This window comes from Ptychodera flava, chromosome 19 (genome assembly GCF_041260155.1).
Source record: "Ptychodera flava strain L36383 chromosome 19, AS_Pfla_20210202, whole genome shotgun sequence".
In the NCBI taxonomy this organism is placed as follows: domain Eukaryota; kingdom Metazoa; phylum Hemichordata; class Enteropneusta; family Ptychoderidae; genus Ptychodera; species Ptychodera flava.
This window is the reverse complement of record NC_091946.1, coordinates 34,695,667-34,708,070: the sequence shown is the minus strand read 5'-3', so window position 1 is coordinate 34,708,070 and position 12,404 is coordinate 34,695,667.

Below are 12,404 nucleotides of genomic sequence, written 5' to 3'. Positions count from 1 at the left end.
ACTCAAAGGGTTAATTTCTTTTAGCCAACTGTTCAAGCATTTTCATTTGAAGTTCGACTTGTTTTTCTTGTAGTGCAAGTCGACGTTTCTCGACCTTTAAGGCGTCCTGCTTGTATTTCAGTTCTGTCACATGTTTTGTCTTCAGGTAACTGATCAAATCTACCTTTGAGGTATGTGACTGACGACGCTTCTTGTCAGCATGAGATGTTGATCCTGCAAGTAATCAGCAAAAAATATGTTTTTTAGATATTCATATTAGAATGTTGATGTAAGGGGAGCACCATTTAATTTTTAATTTTTTTATGAAATTATCCAAATCCTACATGTATGTTTACACAAAACAAAGAGCTAACTTACTTTGGCATAACTGTTCAATTAACCAAAATAATGAAAGTTTCAAAATTTCTGAAATTTTCACAAAATTGATATTTGTCTATTTGCATTGTTAATTGCTGCTCAGTCTTTGATGTACAAAAACTCAACGTGCATGTGGTTATTAGTACATGTACCTTAATTTTCATCATCATTGTCCAGAGTCATCCTTTTCATGACAGCTTCTCTCACAGCTGTGGCTTGTTTTCGCTGCTCAAACTTCTTCTTTGAAGCCACGGCATCATTAGTTTTTAGAGCAGAATTACTCTCTATGTATGATGTCACCTTCTGACACAACTGATGAATTTCATCTTACTGTTCTTCTGTACCAGACCTATGAATACATGGAGAAATATGTACACAACATTCTAAGAATGGCTGCATCTATCATATCAGTGTTAGGTTAAAGGACACTCATAACTTCTGATTATTTCCAGTATTCTTTTCTTTATTAAAGACAGTTTACTGATCTAATTCCAACAACATATAAAACATCTATAAGTATCAAGCATTTTATTTCTTAAAACATGTAATGACCATTATTATCAGGCTATGGGCAAATGAGTTCAAGTTTTGAATTGAATCATTAAATTTCAACAGAAACCATGCTAACTGTCAACATACACAATAAACTGCCAATGAAAAACAAAATAACGGGCAATTTTATTTGCCTGTTTGCTTTAACATTGTTCTTCACTCTTATGTTTAAATTTGCACATTTTATGTCATTCTTGATCAGATTGACCTCTACCACACAGGTTAGAAAGAACCTAAAGACAGAGTGTGACAAATTTGGGTTTCAATGAAAGTATACCAGTAAGGTTTGGACCATTTGATATTGTAGGGCGGGGTGGGGTGATGTTCTTTAAGATTGAGGAGGTGCATTATTTTTCCACATTAGCTCCAATGTTTTTTTTCCAACTTTTCATTGCTTTAAGGTAGAACGCACCTCGGGGACAGACATTCGGACTCTCAAACTTTTACAATTCTATTCTGATATACCACATGTGGGAGTTCATTTTAAAGCTCTTGGTGAAAGAAAACTTTTTTACCCGCTTAGTTTTCGAAATTCGAAAATTTTTATTTTTCTCCATAGAGTAAACACAGGAATGGCGGCCATTTTTAATTTCTAATATGGGTAACTCTTGGGTTATTCGTTTCTCTAGACCAAAATTTGCACGGTGACCCCCTATTTTTATTCTTGATTTTGAAAAAGAATGATTGAAAGATTCTTTGAGGAAGTTAGAGCAAAAGTTTAAGTCTTTCACTTTCGAGGTGCATACTACCTTAAGTCAAGCCATCTGCAGCTGATTTTTTTAATTGATGTCTACTGGAATTTTTTTCCACAAATGTACCAGACCCCCTCCATGGGTATCAAATGGTCCACCACTAATACAATTGTCAAACATTTTTTTTCATTCCACTGATTCACTTACCTTTGAAGTGCTTTTCTGTCATCTTCTTTGCATTTCTGTAGCAGAATTTCTGTGTGTTCTCAAACCGCTCTGGCTGTTATATGTTTTTCACTGGTCAACTCCTGTGAGCCATCAAGTGGTTGGCGATTGCCAACCACTCAACTGTTGTCTCTGGTCTATTAGCTACGACCTCCCTAGCAAATCAACATCCTGCTGAACTGTCCAGCGGAACACTGTCCTTTTTCCATTCATCTTGAGATACATTATCTGGAAACGAACAATAGAATCAGGCTTCATTTCATGATTAGATCAGTGTAGAAATGGACACAAATGATAAACTTGGGTGAGCACTGTAAAATCACGGTCACGTACCGTGGTAAAATTCATGGCGGATCAAAAACAAATTTATATGCACACATATAGCACATGCCACCCAGTTTTGAAAAACAATTACTTGACTTCATAATTATAACAACATTAGCTTCACCAAAATACACACAAATGAGCTTGTTTTCGTTGATATTTGTACCAGTAAGCTCACTGCTGTGGAAAGTCGAGAGGTTGCTTGAAAGTAAACATATGTTCAAGCACACGGGTCCAAAAGAAATTCGAAAGGAGAACCTAAATTTGACTATATCGGCGGATACAGCAGCATTTTTAACACGTTTTCACACTGAATTTATAACTTAATCTGTCCTGTGTCTAATGTTTTTATAAAACCGTTCACGGCGCCTACTGCTACAGAATGTAGCGCCGAAAGGTCGTCTGCTGTTGCTACATTGTATGCACATTGCAATACACTCGGATCGTTGACCCTGCCAGTCCCAACTTTTTAGTCTATTTTTACCCCTAAAATGTAACAAAATCGACTGGACATAAATATAAACGCGTGCAGTGATATAAAAGGATTAACACATAAACATTGTAATACATTGTATTGGTGTGAAAACAAACTCGCAAATCGTTCTCGGAAATCGATTACGAGAAACTTACCTGTTTCTCGTACACAAACGACTGGCAGACGACAATCTAACGGATGACGTCATCAAAACATGGAATGGCGCGCAGAATCTGATGACCAATCCGTATACGTTCCGTTCTCGTAAGGAATCATAAACGGGTGCTGAACTTGAAAAATGCCCCCATGGAAAAATAAAAAGCAGTATTTCCTGCACATACACATTGTGATCATACTGGGAACAAGCATGATGCCATTTACTTGAATGCGCAACATACGATGGCCTACATTTGTTGTGAAAATCTTTATTTTCTCTGGCATATGATCAGGTTTTGAAAATGGCAGGATATCTAAAATGATGTTAAAATCTTTGGATTTACACGCCAGTTTCGACACATTTCACAGTGTAATACACGTTTTCAGTCTCTAGTGGGTCTTATTTAATGAAAATTCTTGGAAAAGGAAGCATATTTTGAGATCAGTTTGTTACACATTCGCAGCTATAGGGGCTTTAACATAGTCTCTAAGCTTATATATGCATAGACAGTCGACTGTCAATGGCATATGTGATTGATGCATTGTCATCATCAAATTCAATGACCAAGGCCACAGTACTACTCTGTCTGCTTTTAAATTCTCGTGTTCAGATACACTTCAATTTTATTTATACCCATTACATGCTCTTGACCTTGAAATTGTTTTGAAAATCTAACAATCTGGGCATCCAGTGCCACGATCCTATTCAAATATATTCACGTTTTTGAATAATCTTAAATATAGTTACAACATTCAGTTGAACATATCTAGGAAATGTAATACATGAATTTTGGCATAGGTTGCCTTTGCAATGTGCCACCTGACCAGAGTGACCAATGCTGAACCCCGTGTTCGTTCAAATTCTGATTAAGTTTTATGATTAACTTCAATATATTGGCTTCAGAGTACAGATTTTTGTTTTGAGAGAATGGGCCATTACAGTTGCAAGAGCCATACCCCTAGCCCTGTCTCATTTCAAATTGGAGTGTTGTTTTTTGATTTTCTTCAGTATATTCATACTTCAAACACTCTATTCAACTTATCTAGGATACAAATGACAGGAATGTTGACATAGGTTGTGTTCAGAGACTTATTTTATTGTTTTTAGAAAATGGGCCACTACAGTTGCAAGAGTCATACCCCTGTCTCTTTTCAAATTAAAGTGTTGCATTTTCTTCAATATATTCATACTTCAAACACTCTGTTGAACTTACCTAGGATACAAATGACAGGAATGTTGACAAAGGGGCACCGCTTCAGAGACAAATTGTATTGTTTTTGAGAAAATGGGCCATTATTGTTGCAAGAGCCATACCCCTGTCTCTTTTCAAATTAGAGTGTTGTTTTTTGGATTTTCTTCAATATATTCATACTTCAAACACCCTGTTGAACTCATCTAAGATAAAATAAAAGCAATTTTGACAAAGGTTGGCTTTGGAGACTGATTTTATTGTTTTTAAGAGAATGGGCCACTGCACTACTGTTGCAAGAGCCATACCCCTGTCTCTTTTCAATTTAGAGTGGTGTTTTTGGATTTTCTTCAATATATTCTTACTTCAAACACTCTGTTGAACTTATCTATGATACAAATTAGAGAAATGTTGACAAAGGTTGGCTTCAGAGACAGATATTATTGTTTTGAGAGAATCAGCCATTATAGTTGCAGGAGCCATACCCCTGTCTCTTTTCAAAGTACAGTGTTGTTTTGATTTCTTCAGTATATTCATACTTCAAACACTCTGTTGAACTTATGCAGGATACAAATGACAGGAAAGTTGACAAAGGTGGGCTTCGGAGACTAATTTATTGTTTTTGAGAGATTTGGCCACTACAGTTGCAAGAGCCATACCCCTGTCTCTTTTCAAATTAAAGTGTGGCATTTTCTTTAATATATTCTTACTTCAAACACTCTGTTGAACTTATCTATGATACAAATCAGAGGAATGTGACGAAGGTGGGCTTCGGAGACAGATATTATTGTTTTGAGAGAATCCGTGGTATAGTTGCAAGAGCCATACCCTTGTCTCTTTTCAAATTAAAGTGTTTTTTTTATTTTCTACAGTACATTCATACTTGAAACACTCTATTTAACTTAATTTAACTTATAATATATCCTAGATTTGGCCACTACGGTAGCAAGAGCCATACCCTTGTCTCTGAATGAAAGTGTTTCATTTTTTTCAATATTTATTCATAGTTCAAACACTCTGTTGAACTTATCTATGATACAAATTAGAGAAATGTTGACAAAGTTTGGCTTCAGAGACAGATATTATTGTTTTTGAGAGAATCAGCCATTATAGTTGCAGGAGCCATACCCCTGTCTCTTTTCAAATTAGAGTGTTGTTACTGATTTTCTTCAGTATATTCATACTTCAAACACTCTGTTGAACTTATGTATGATACAAATTAGAGGAATATTGACAAAGGTGGGCTTCGGAGACTAATTTTATTGTTTTTGAGAGATTTGGCCACTACAGTTGCAAGAGCCATACCCCTGTCTCTTTCAAATTGGAGTGTTGTTTTTGATTTTCTTCAGTATATTCATACTTTAAACACTCTGTTGAACTTATCTAGGATACAAATGACAGGAATGTTGACAAAGGTGGGTTCGGAGACTAATTTTATTGTTTTTGAGAGATTTGCCCACTACAGTTGCAAGAACCATACCTCTGTCTCTTTTCAAGTTAAAGTATGGCATTTTTTAATATATTCTTACTTCAAACACTCTGTTGAACTTATGTAGGATACAAATGACAGGAATGTTAACAAAGATAGGCTTCGGAGACTAATTTCATTGTTTTTGAGAGATTTGGCAACTACATTTGCAAGAGTCATACCCCTGTCACTGTTCAAATTAAAGTGTTGCATTTTCTTCAATATATTCATACTTCAAACACTCTGTTGAACTTATCTAGGATACAAACGACAGGAATGTTGACAAAGGTGGGTTTCGGAGACTGAATTCATTGTTTTCAGAGAATCGGCCATTACAGCCGCAAGAGCCATACCTCTGTCTCTTTTCAAATTAGAGTGTTGTTTTTGAAGTTCCTTCAATATATTCTTACTTCAAACACTCTGTTGAACTTATCTATGATACAAATTAGAGGAATGTTGACAAAGGTTGGCTTCGGAGACAGATATTATTGTTTTTGAGAGAATCGGCCATTACAGTTGCAAGAGCCATACCCCTGTCTCTTTTTTAGATTAAAGTGTTGCATTTTCTTCAATATCTCACTTCAAACACTGTGTTGAACTTATATAGGATACAAATGATAGGAATGTTGACAAAGGTTGGCTTCCGAGAGATTTTTTTGTTTTTGACAGAATCGGCCATTACAGTTGCAAGAGCCATACCGCTGTCTCTTTTCAAAGTAGAGTGTTGTTTATGAAGTTTCTTCAATATATTCTTACTTCAAACACTCTGTTGAACTTATCTATGATACGAATTAGAGGAATGTTGAAAAAGGTTGGCTTCGGAGACTGATTATATTGTTTTTGAGAGAATCGGCCATTATAGTTGCAGGAACCATACCCCTGTCTCTTTTCAAAGTGGAGTGTTGTTTTTTGATTTTCTTCAATACCAGTATATTCATACTTTAAACACTCTTTTGAACTTATGTATGATACAAATAAGAGGAATGTTGACAAAGATGGGCTTCGGAGACTAAATTTATTGTTTTTGAGAGAATCAGCCATTATGTTGCAAGAGCCATACCCCTGTTTGTTCAATTTAGCAAAATTGCCAAAACTCGTGATTTGTAGGTCAAATTAGGTTGATAAATGTTTCATAGGTACTTTTTTCACATTCCTGTGCAAATGTGTTACTGTTGTTTGGATACTTTTGAATTTTGTATTTTATTAGTATTTTGTATTTTATTAGTATTTAATTTATTAGCTCACGTGCGTAAACACATGGGCTAATTCAAAGCGATGTATGTCTGTCTGTCCGTGTGTGTGTGTGTGTGTGTGTGTGTGTGTGTGTGTGTGTGTGTGTGTATGTGTTAGTGTAGGTGTGTGTGTGCGTGTGTGTGTCCGTCTGTCTGTTTACACGATAACTCAAAAACACCTGAACGAATTCAAGTCAGATTTGGTACACAGGTACCATACGCTACTTGCAAGATTTTGGTTAGTTTGGCTTGCATATTAATGAAGTTAAGTAATATCGTTTTTATCCGTACAATGGTTTCCCTATGGAGACGGGTAATGACAGTGTAGACATATATCAAGAAATACTGCACAAAATTTCATGAAACTTTTCACAGATGACAATCTCAGAACATTATGATGATACTGTGAGTGTCATGTCAATTATCTTCTTATTTGCATATTTAATGAACTTATTTTATTAGTGAGATTACTCTGGAATTCCTGCACCAAACTTGATGATACTTGCAACAAATATCGATCTGATATATATCTAATTATACTTAGAAGCATTGGGCAGTGTCAAGTTAATAAATAGTTCATTTGCATATTTTATGAAGGTTTGTAATTAGTCATATAACTCCGAAATAACTTCACCAAATGTGATGAAACCCGCTGCAGATACTGATGCTAACTGTAGTGTAAAGCATTTAGTAGTGTGAAATTAATTAAGGGCTCATTTGCATATTTAATGAACTTTGTAATCAGGTATATAACTTTGAAATCACGGCACCAGCGTCAGTGAAATTAGATACAAATATTTATCTGATAAATATCCAATAGTACTGAAAAGCATAAAGCAGTGTCAAGTTAATAATTAGCTCATTTGCATATTTCATGAAGTTTTATAATTTGTCATATAATTCCGAAATAACTGCATCAAATGTGATGAAAACTTCTACATATACTGATCCGACAGATATCTAACTGTGTTGTAAAGCATTTGGTAATGTAAAGTTAATTAAGGGTTCGTTTGCATATTAATAAACTTTGTAATTAGGTATATAACTCTGAAGTTACGGCACCAAATTTTGTGAAACGTGCTACAGATACTGATTTGATAAATATTTCATTGTGCTATGAACCATTGAAAAGTGTCGAGTTGATTTAGGGTTAATTTGCATAATTAATAAACTTTGTAATTAGTGACATTACTCTAAAATTACAGCATTAAATTAAATAAAACGTGCTACAAATGTTGATCTGATGGATATCTAATTGTCCCATGAAGCATTGAGCAATGTCATTTGCATATACATAAAGTTATGTTATTAGTGATTAAACTCTGAGAGTACTGTGCGATGTTGAAAAAAACCTGCTACATATAGTGATAACATATATCTTATTGTTCTATGAAGTGTACTACTATTAATGAACCTGTTGTAAAACACGTGAGCATATTCAGTTCATATCTGGTTTATTTCGTGCGTGCGTGCGTGCGTGAGTCCGTATGTCCGTCCGTTCACGCAGGTATCTCAGAGACCTGCAGCAATTTCATTCAAATTTGGTACGAGGATTATCATCTATGCCATACATATGCACGTTGATTTGTTTTACGATCCGATGAAATATGGCCGTCTGGCAGCCATTTTATTTCCTGTATTTGATATCGGTGAGTATGTTCACGCAAATTTCTTAGTGATGCTAGAAGCTTATGCAAATATGCATATTTTGGCAGCTAGGCCAGATCACCCGGAAGACGCAGGTTTCAGTTTGACAAACACGCAGAACGCAGGTTACAGTTTTGAAGTCGCAGGTCGCATGTCGCATGTCGTGACCGGATTTCCATAGGATTTCCATACGAACTCAAATTACAGAACACCAGTCTGGTGTTCTGTAATTTTCAGTCCATGGATCAGTGGATGTTTTTGTTGGTATCCTCTCAACTCTTGTGTGAAGATTTTCCAAAAATTGGTGCAAAAAAGGTATACATGGTCCGAAATGTGTAAAAATCGCCAACATGAGAGGCGATATGAAAGCCATAATTATTAAGAGGATATATAAAACAATTACTTGTATAAGTATGACTTGAGGCCTGAAAAGTCATTGTATTAAACATAAAACCTTTGAACTTTAAGGAAATTGAGGGCTAAAAATGTTGCGTTTTAACTACATCGTGAGAAACGGATATTAAGAGGAGACATTACTAAATATTATGAAATACAAACCCCACTGGTTTGATTAACATTTTCAGTGATATGAAACTTGGAGCACATTTTTAAAGTCGTTTTTACACTTATCATTCCAACAGAAGCATTCGGGAATAATTGGTCCTCATCCTCATTTTCGCGTGACCCCTAAGGCTTAGGATGAGGATGAGTATGACGCCGACTTTACGCTCGTGATAGAAGCGCCTATCGAATTCAACGTGCCTTATATTTCATGTAGAACAATTTACGGCATACTCAAAGCTAATCTTTCGGGTATTTTAACCACTTTCTGGGCAACATAATGGAAAAACCCCCCAAATAAACCATCAGTTTTTAGCTCACGTGTTCACACACGTGGGCCAATGTTACGGCGATGTCTGTCTGTCTGCCCGTGTGTGTGTGTCTGTCTGTGTCTGTCTGTTTACACGATAACTCAAAAATGCCTGAAACAGAGTCAGGTCAGATTTGGTAGACAGGTACCATGTCATACTTGCAAGAACTGATTTGATTTAAGTCAGTGTGGCTTGCATATTAATGAAGTTATACATTATCATGTTTTTTCATATAATGGTTTCCCTATGGAGACAGTAATGACAGTGTCGACATCTATCAAGAAATACTGCCAAAAAAATTCATGAAACTTTTCACAGATGACAATCTTAGAACATTATGATTAAATTGTGAATGCCATGTCAATTATCTGCTCATTTGCATATTAATGAACTTTCATATTTAGTGACTTAACTCTGAAATGCCTGCACCAAATTTGATGATACATGCAACAAATATTTATCTGATATCTGTACTGAGAAGCATTGGGCAGTGTCAAGTTAATAAATAGCTCATTTGCATATTTTATGAAGTTTTGAAATTAGTCATATAACTCCGAAAGAACTGCACCAAGTTTGATGATCTGTTGCAGATACTGATCCGACAGATATCTAACCGTGGTGCAAAGCATTCAGTAGTGAAAAGTTAAGTAAGGGTTCATTGGCATATTTAAGGTGAAGTACAACGAATTACGTCAAAATTAGGTTGTGGTGTGATTTTCTTTAAACTTTGCACAAATATTCTTGGAAGTTGTGCAAGTGCAAAAATAATATAAAAATGGGGGTCACCACGCTCGTTTCCATGGAAACGGACGTTAAAATGGCGTCGTCAGAAATAAATAAAAATGATATAATTCACTTAAACTAAAGAAAGCAATTATAAAACGCTTAGCAAATGAGTTAATTTTAATAAATACCAAGACTTAAGATCCATATCTATCGAATGTATAGTTTTCATAATGTTTGTAAAGAAATTTTAACATAAGTATCGATTACAAAATGACGATATCGAAATTATATCACTACATAATTTTCGAACTTTCTTCCTGTCGCTTTGAATGGTGTCATTTTGACCAAACTTGAAGAATAAAATCCTGACATAATACCATTTAGTTTACACTTTTAATAAAAGGGTGTCACCATGGTACTTTTTACAATATCTCCAGTTGAATGGGTTATATGCGCCTTGTAAATGGGAGAGAAATGTTAATTTTTCGATCATATTGAATAAAAACCAGTTTCCTAGGGGGTCAAAATATGACAAGGTTATAGGTCACATGTATTTCTAAGAGACTGGGTCAAAAAATTAGATAAAAGCGCAATTTCAACAATGACAGGTGATGTTAAATACATGCGCTACAAAATAGCCAATTTGCGGCAGGCTGGAGTTAAATCTGCGCAGAAACTTTCTAGAGCGTGTGCGCGTCCGAATTCGTCGCGCTTTACCTTAATGAACTTTTAAGGTACTATGCACCTCGAAAGTGAAAGACTTAAACTTTTGCTCTAACTTTCCTCAAGGAATCTTTCAATCATTCTCTTTCAAAATCAAGAATAAAAGTAGGGGGTCACCGTGCAAATTTTGGTACTAGAGAAACAAATTTCCCAAGATTTACTGATATTAGAAATTAAAAATGGCCGCCATCCCTGTGTTAACTCTATGGAGAAAAATAAAAATTTTCGAATTTCGAAAAACTAAGCCGGTGAAAAGTTTTCTTTTACCAAGAGCTTTAAAATGAACCCCCACATGTGGTATATCAGAAGAGAATTGTAAAAGTTTGAGAGTCCGAATGTCTGTCCCCGAGGTGCGTTCTACCTTAATTAGGTATATATCTCTGACATTACGGCACCCAATTTGGTGAAACCTGCTACAGATATTCATCTGATAAATATCTTATTGTGCAATAATGAAACATTGAGCAGTGTCAAATTAATTAAGGGTTCATTTGCATATTTAATGAACTCTGTAATAGTGATATTACTCCAAAATTACAGCATTAAATTTGATGAAACGTGTTACAAATATGATCTGGTAGATATCGCATTGCACTGAGAAGCATTGAGCAGTGACAAGTTATAAATAGCTCATTTACATATTTTATGAAGTTTTGTAATTTGTCGTATAATTCCGAAATAAGTGCACCAAATAAGATGAAATCTATAGCAGATACTGACGCAACAGATATCTGAATGTTTTGTAAAAGATTTAGTAGTGTGAAGTTAATTAAGGGTTCATTTACATATTAACAAACTTTGTGATGGGGTATATATAACTTTGAAATTACTGCACTAAATTTGGTAATACCTGCTACACATATTGATCTGATAAATATCTAATTGTGCTATGAAACATTGAAAAGTGTCAAGTTAATTAAGAGTTCATTTGCATATTTAATGAACTTTGTAATTAGTAATATTATTTTAAAATTACAGCACTAAATTAATGAAACGTTCTACAAATGTTGATCTGATCGATATCTTATTGTCCCATGAAGCATTCAGCAGTGTCACGTTAATAAACAGCTTATTTGCATATAAATACATTTTTGTTATAAGATATTTAACTCTGAGAGTACTGTGCGAAAGTTGATTAAACCTTCTACATATAGTGATATAACAAATGTCTTATTGTTCTATGAAGCGTACAGCTATTAATAAGACAGTTGTAAAACACGTAAGCACATTTAGTTCACATCTGGTTACAGAACACATAACTGGCACAGTCTAACTTTAAGTTGCCCGTTTTCTGAATTATTTAGCATTTTACTGAACCTAGGGAAAGTTCAGAAGTAGTAGTAGCCGGTCAAGGAAACTTATTTAGAAGATAAAGTCCACGCATTGAACACCTGTGTGGTATTCAAGTTCTTATGGACTGGAAGAAAATTAAAAATGGGAGGCCGTTATTTTTTGGGTCGTAATTTTTTGCTCAAGCCTTTTTGAAGAATCATGAAATTTTACAATTTTTGCGAAATTATTATAAGTCGTCCGAAGATATCAAATTATAATACATGGGAGTCTATTGAGCAAACTATTAACAGATTTCCCCTCCAAAACAAGCTATTTTGTACTTTTATAAATGTTTGATAACTTATGTAAATTAACTTAGCTTGAAGTGAGGTAAAAGTGCATATATGTCCAAGAACTTTGACTTTTTAGATTTCATCGAAAATGTTGATTCACTACACATGGGCGTCTATGACTAAACTATGAACATATTTGT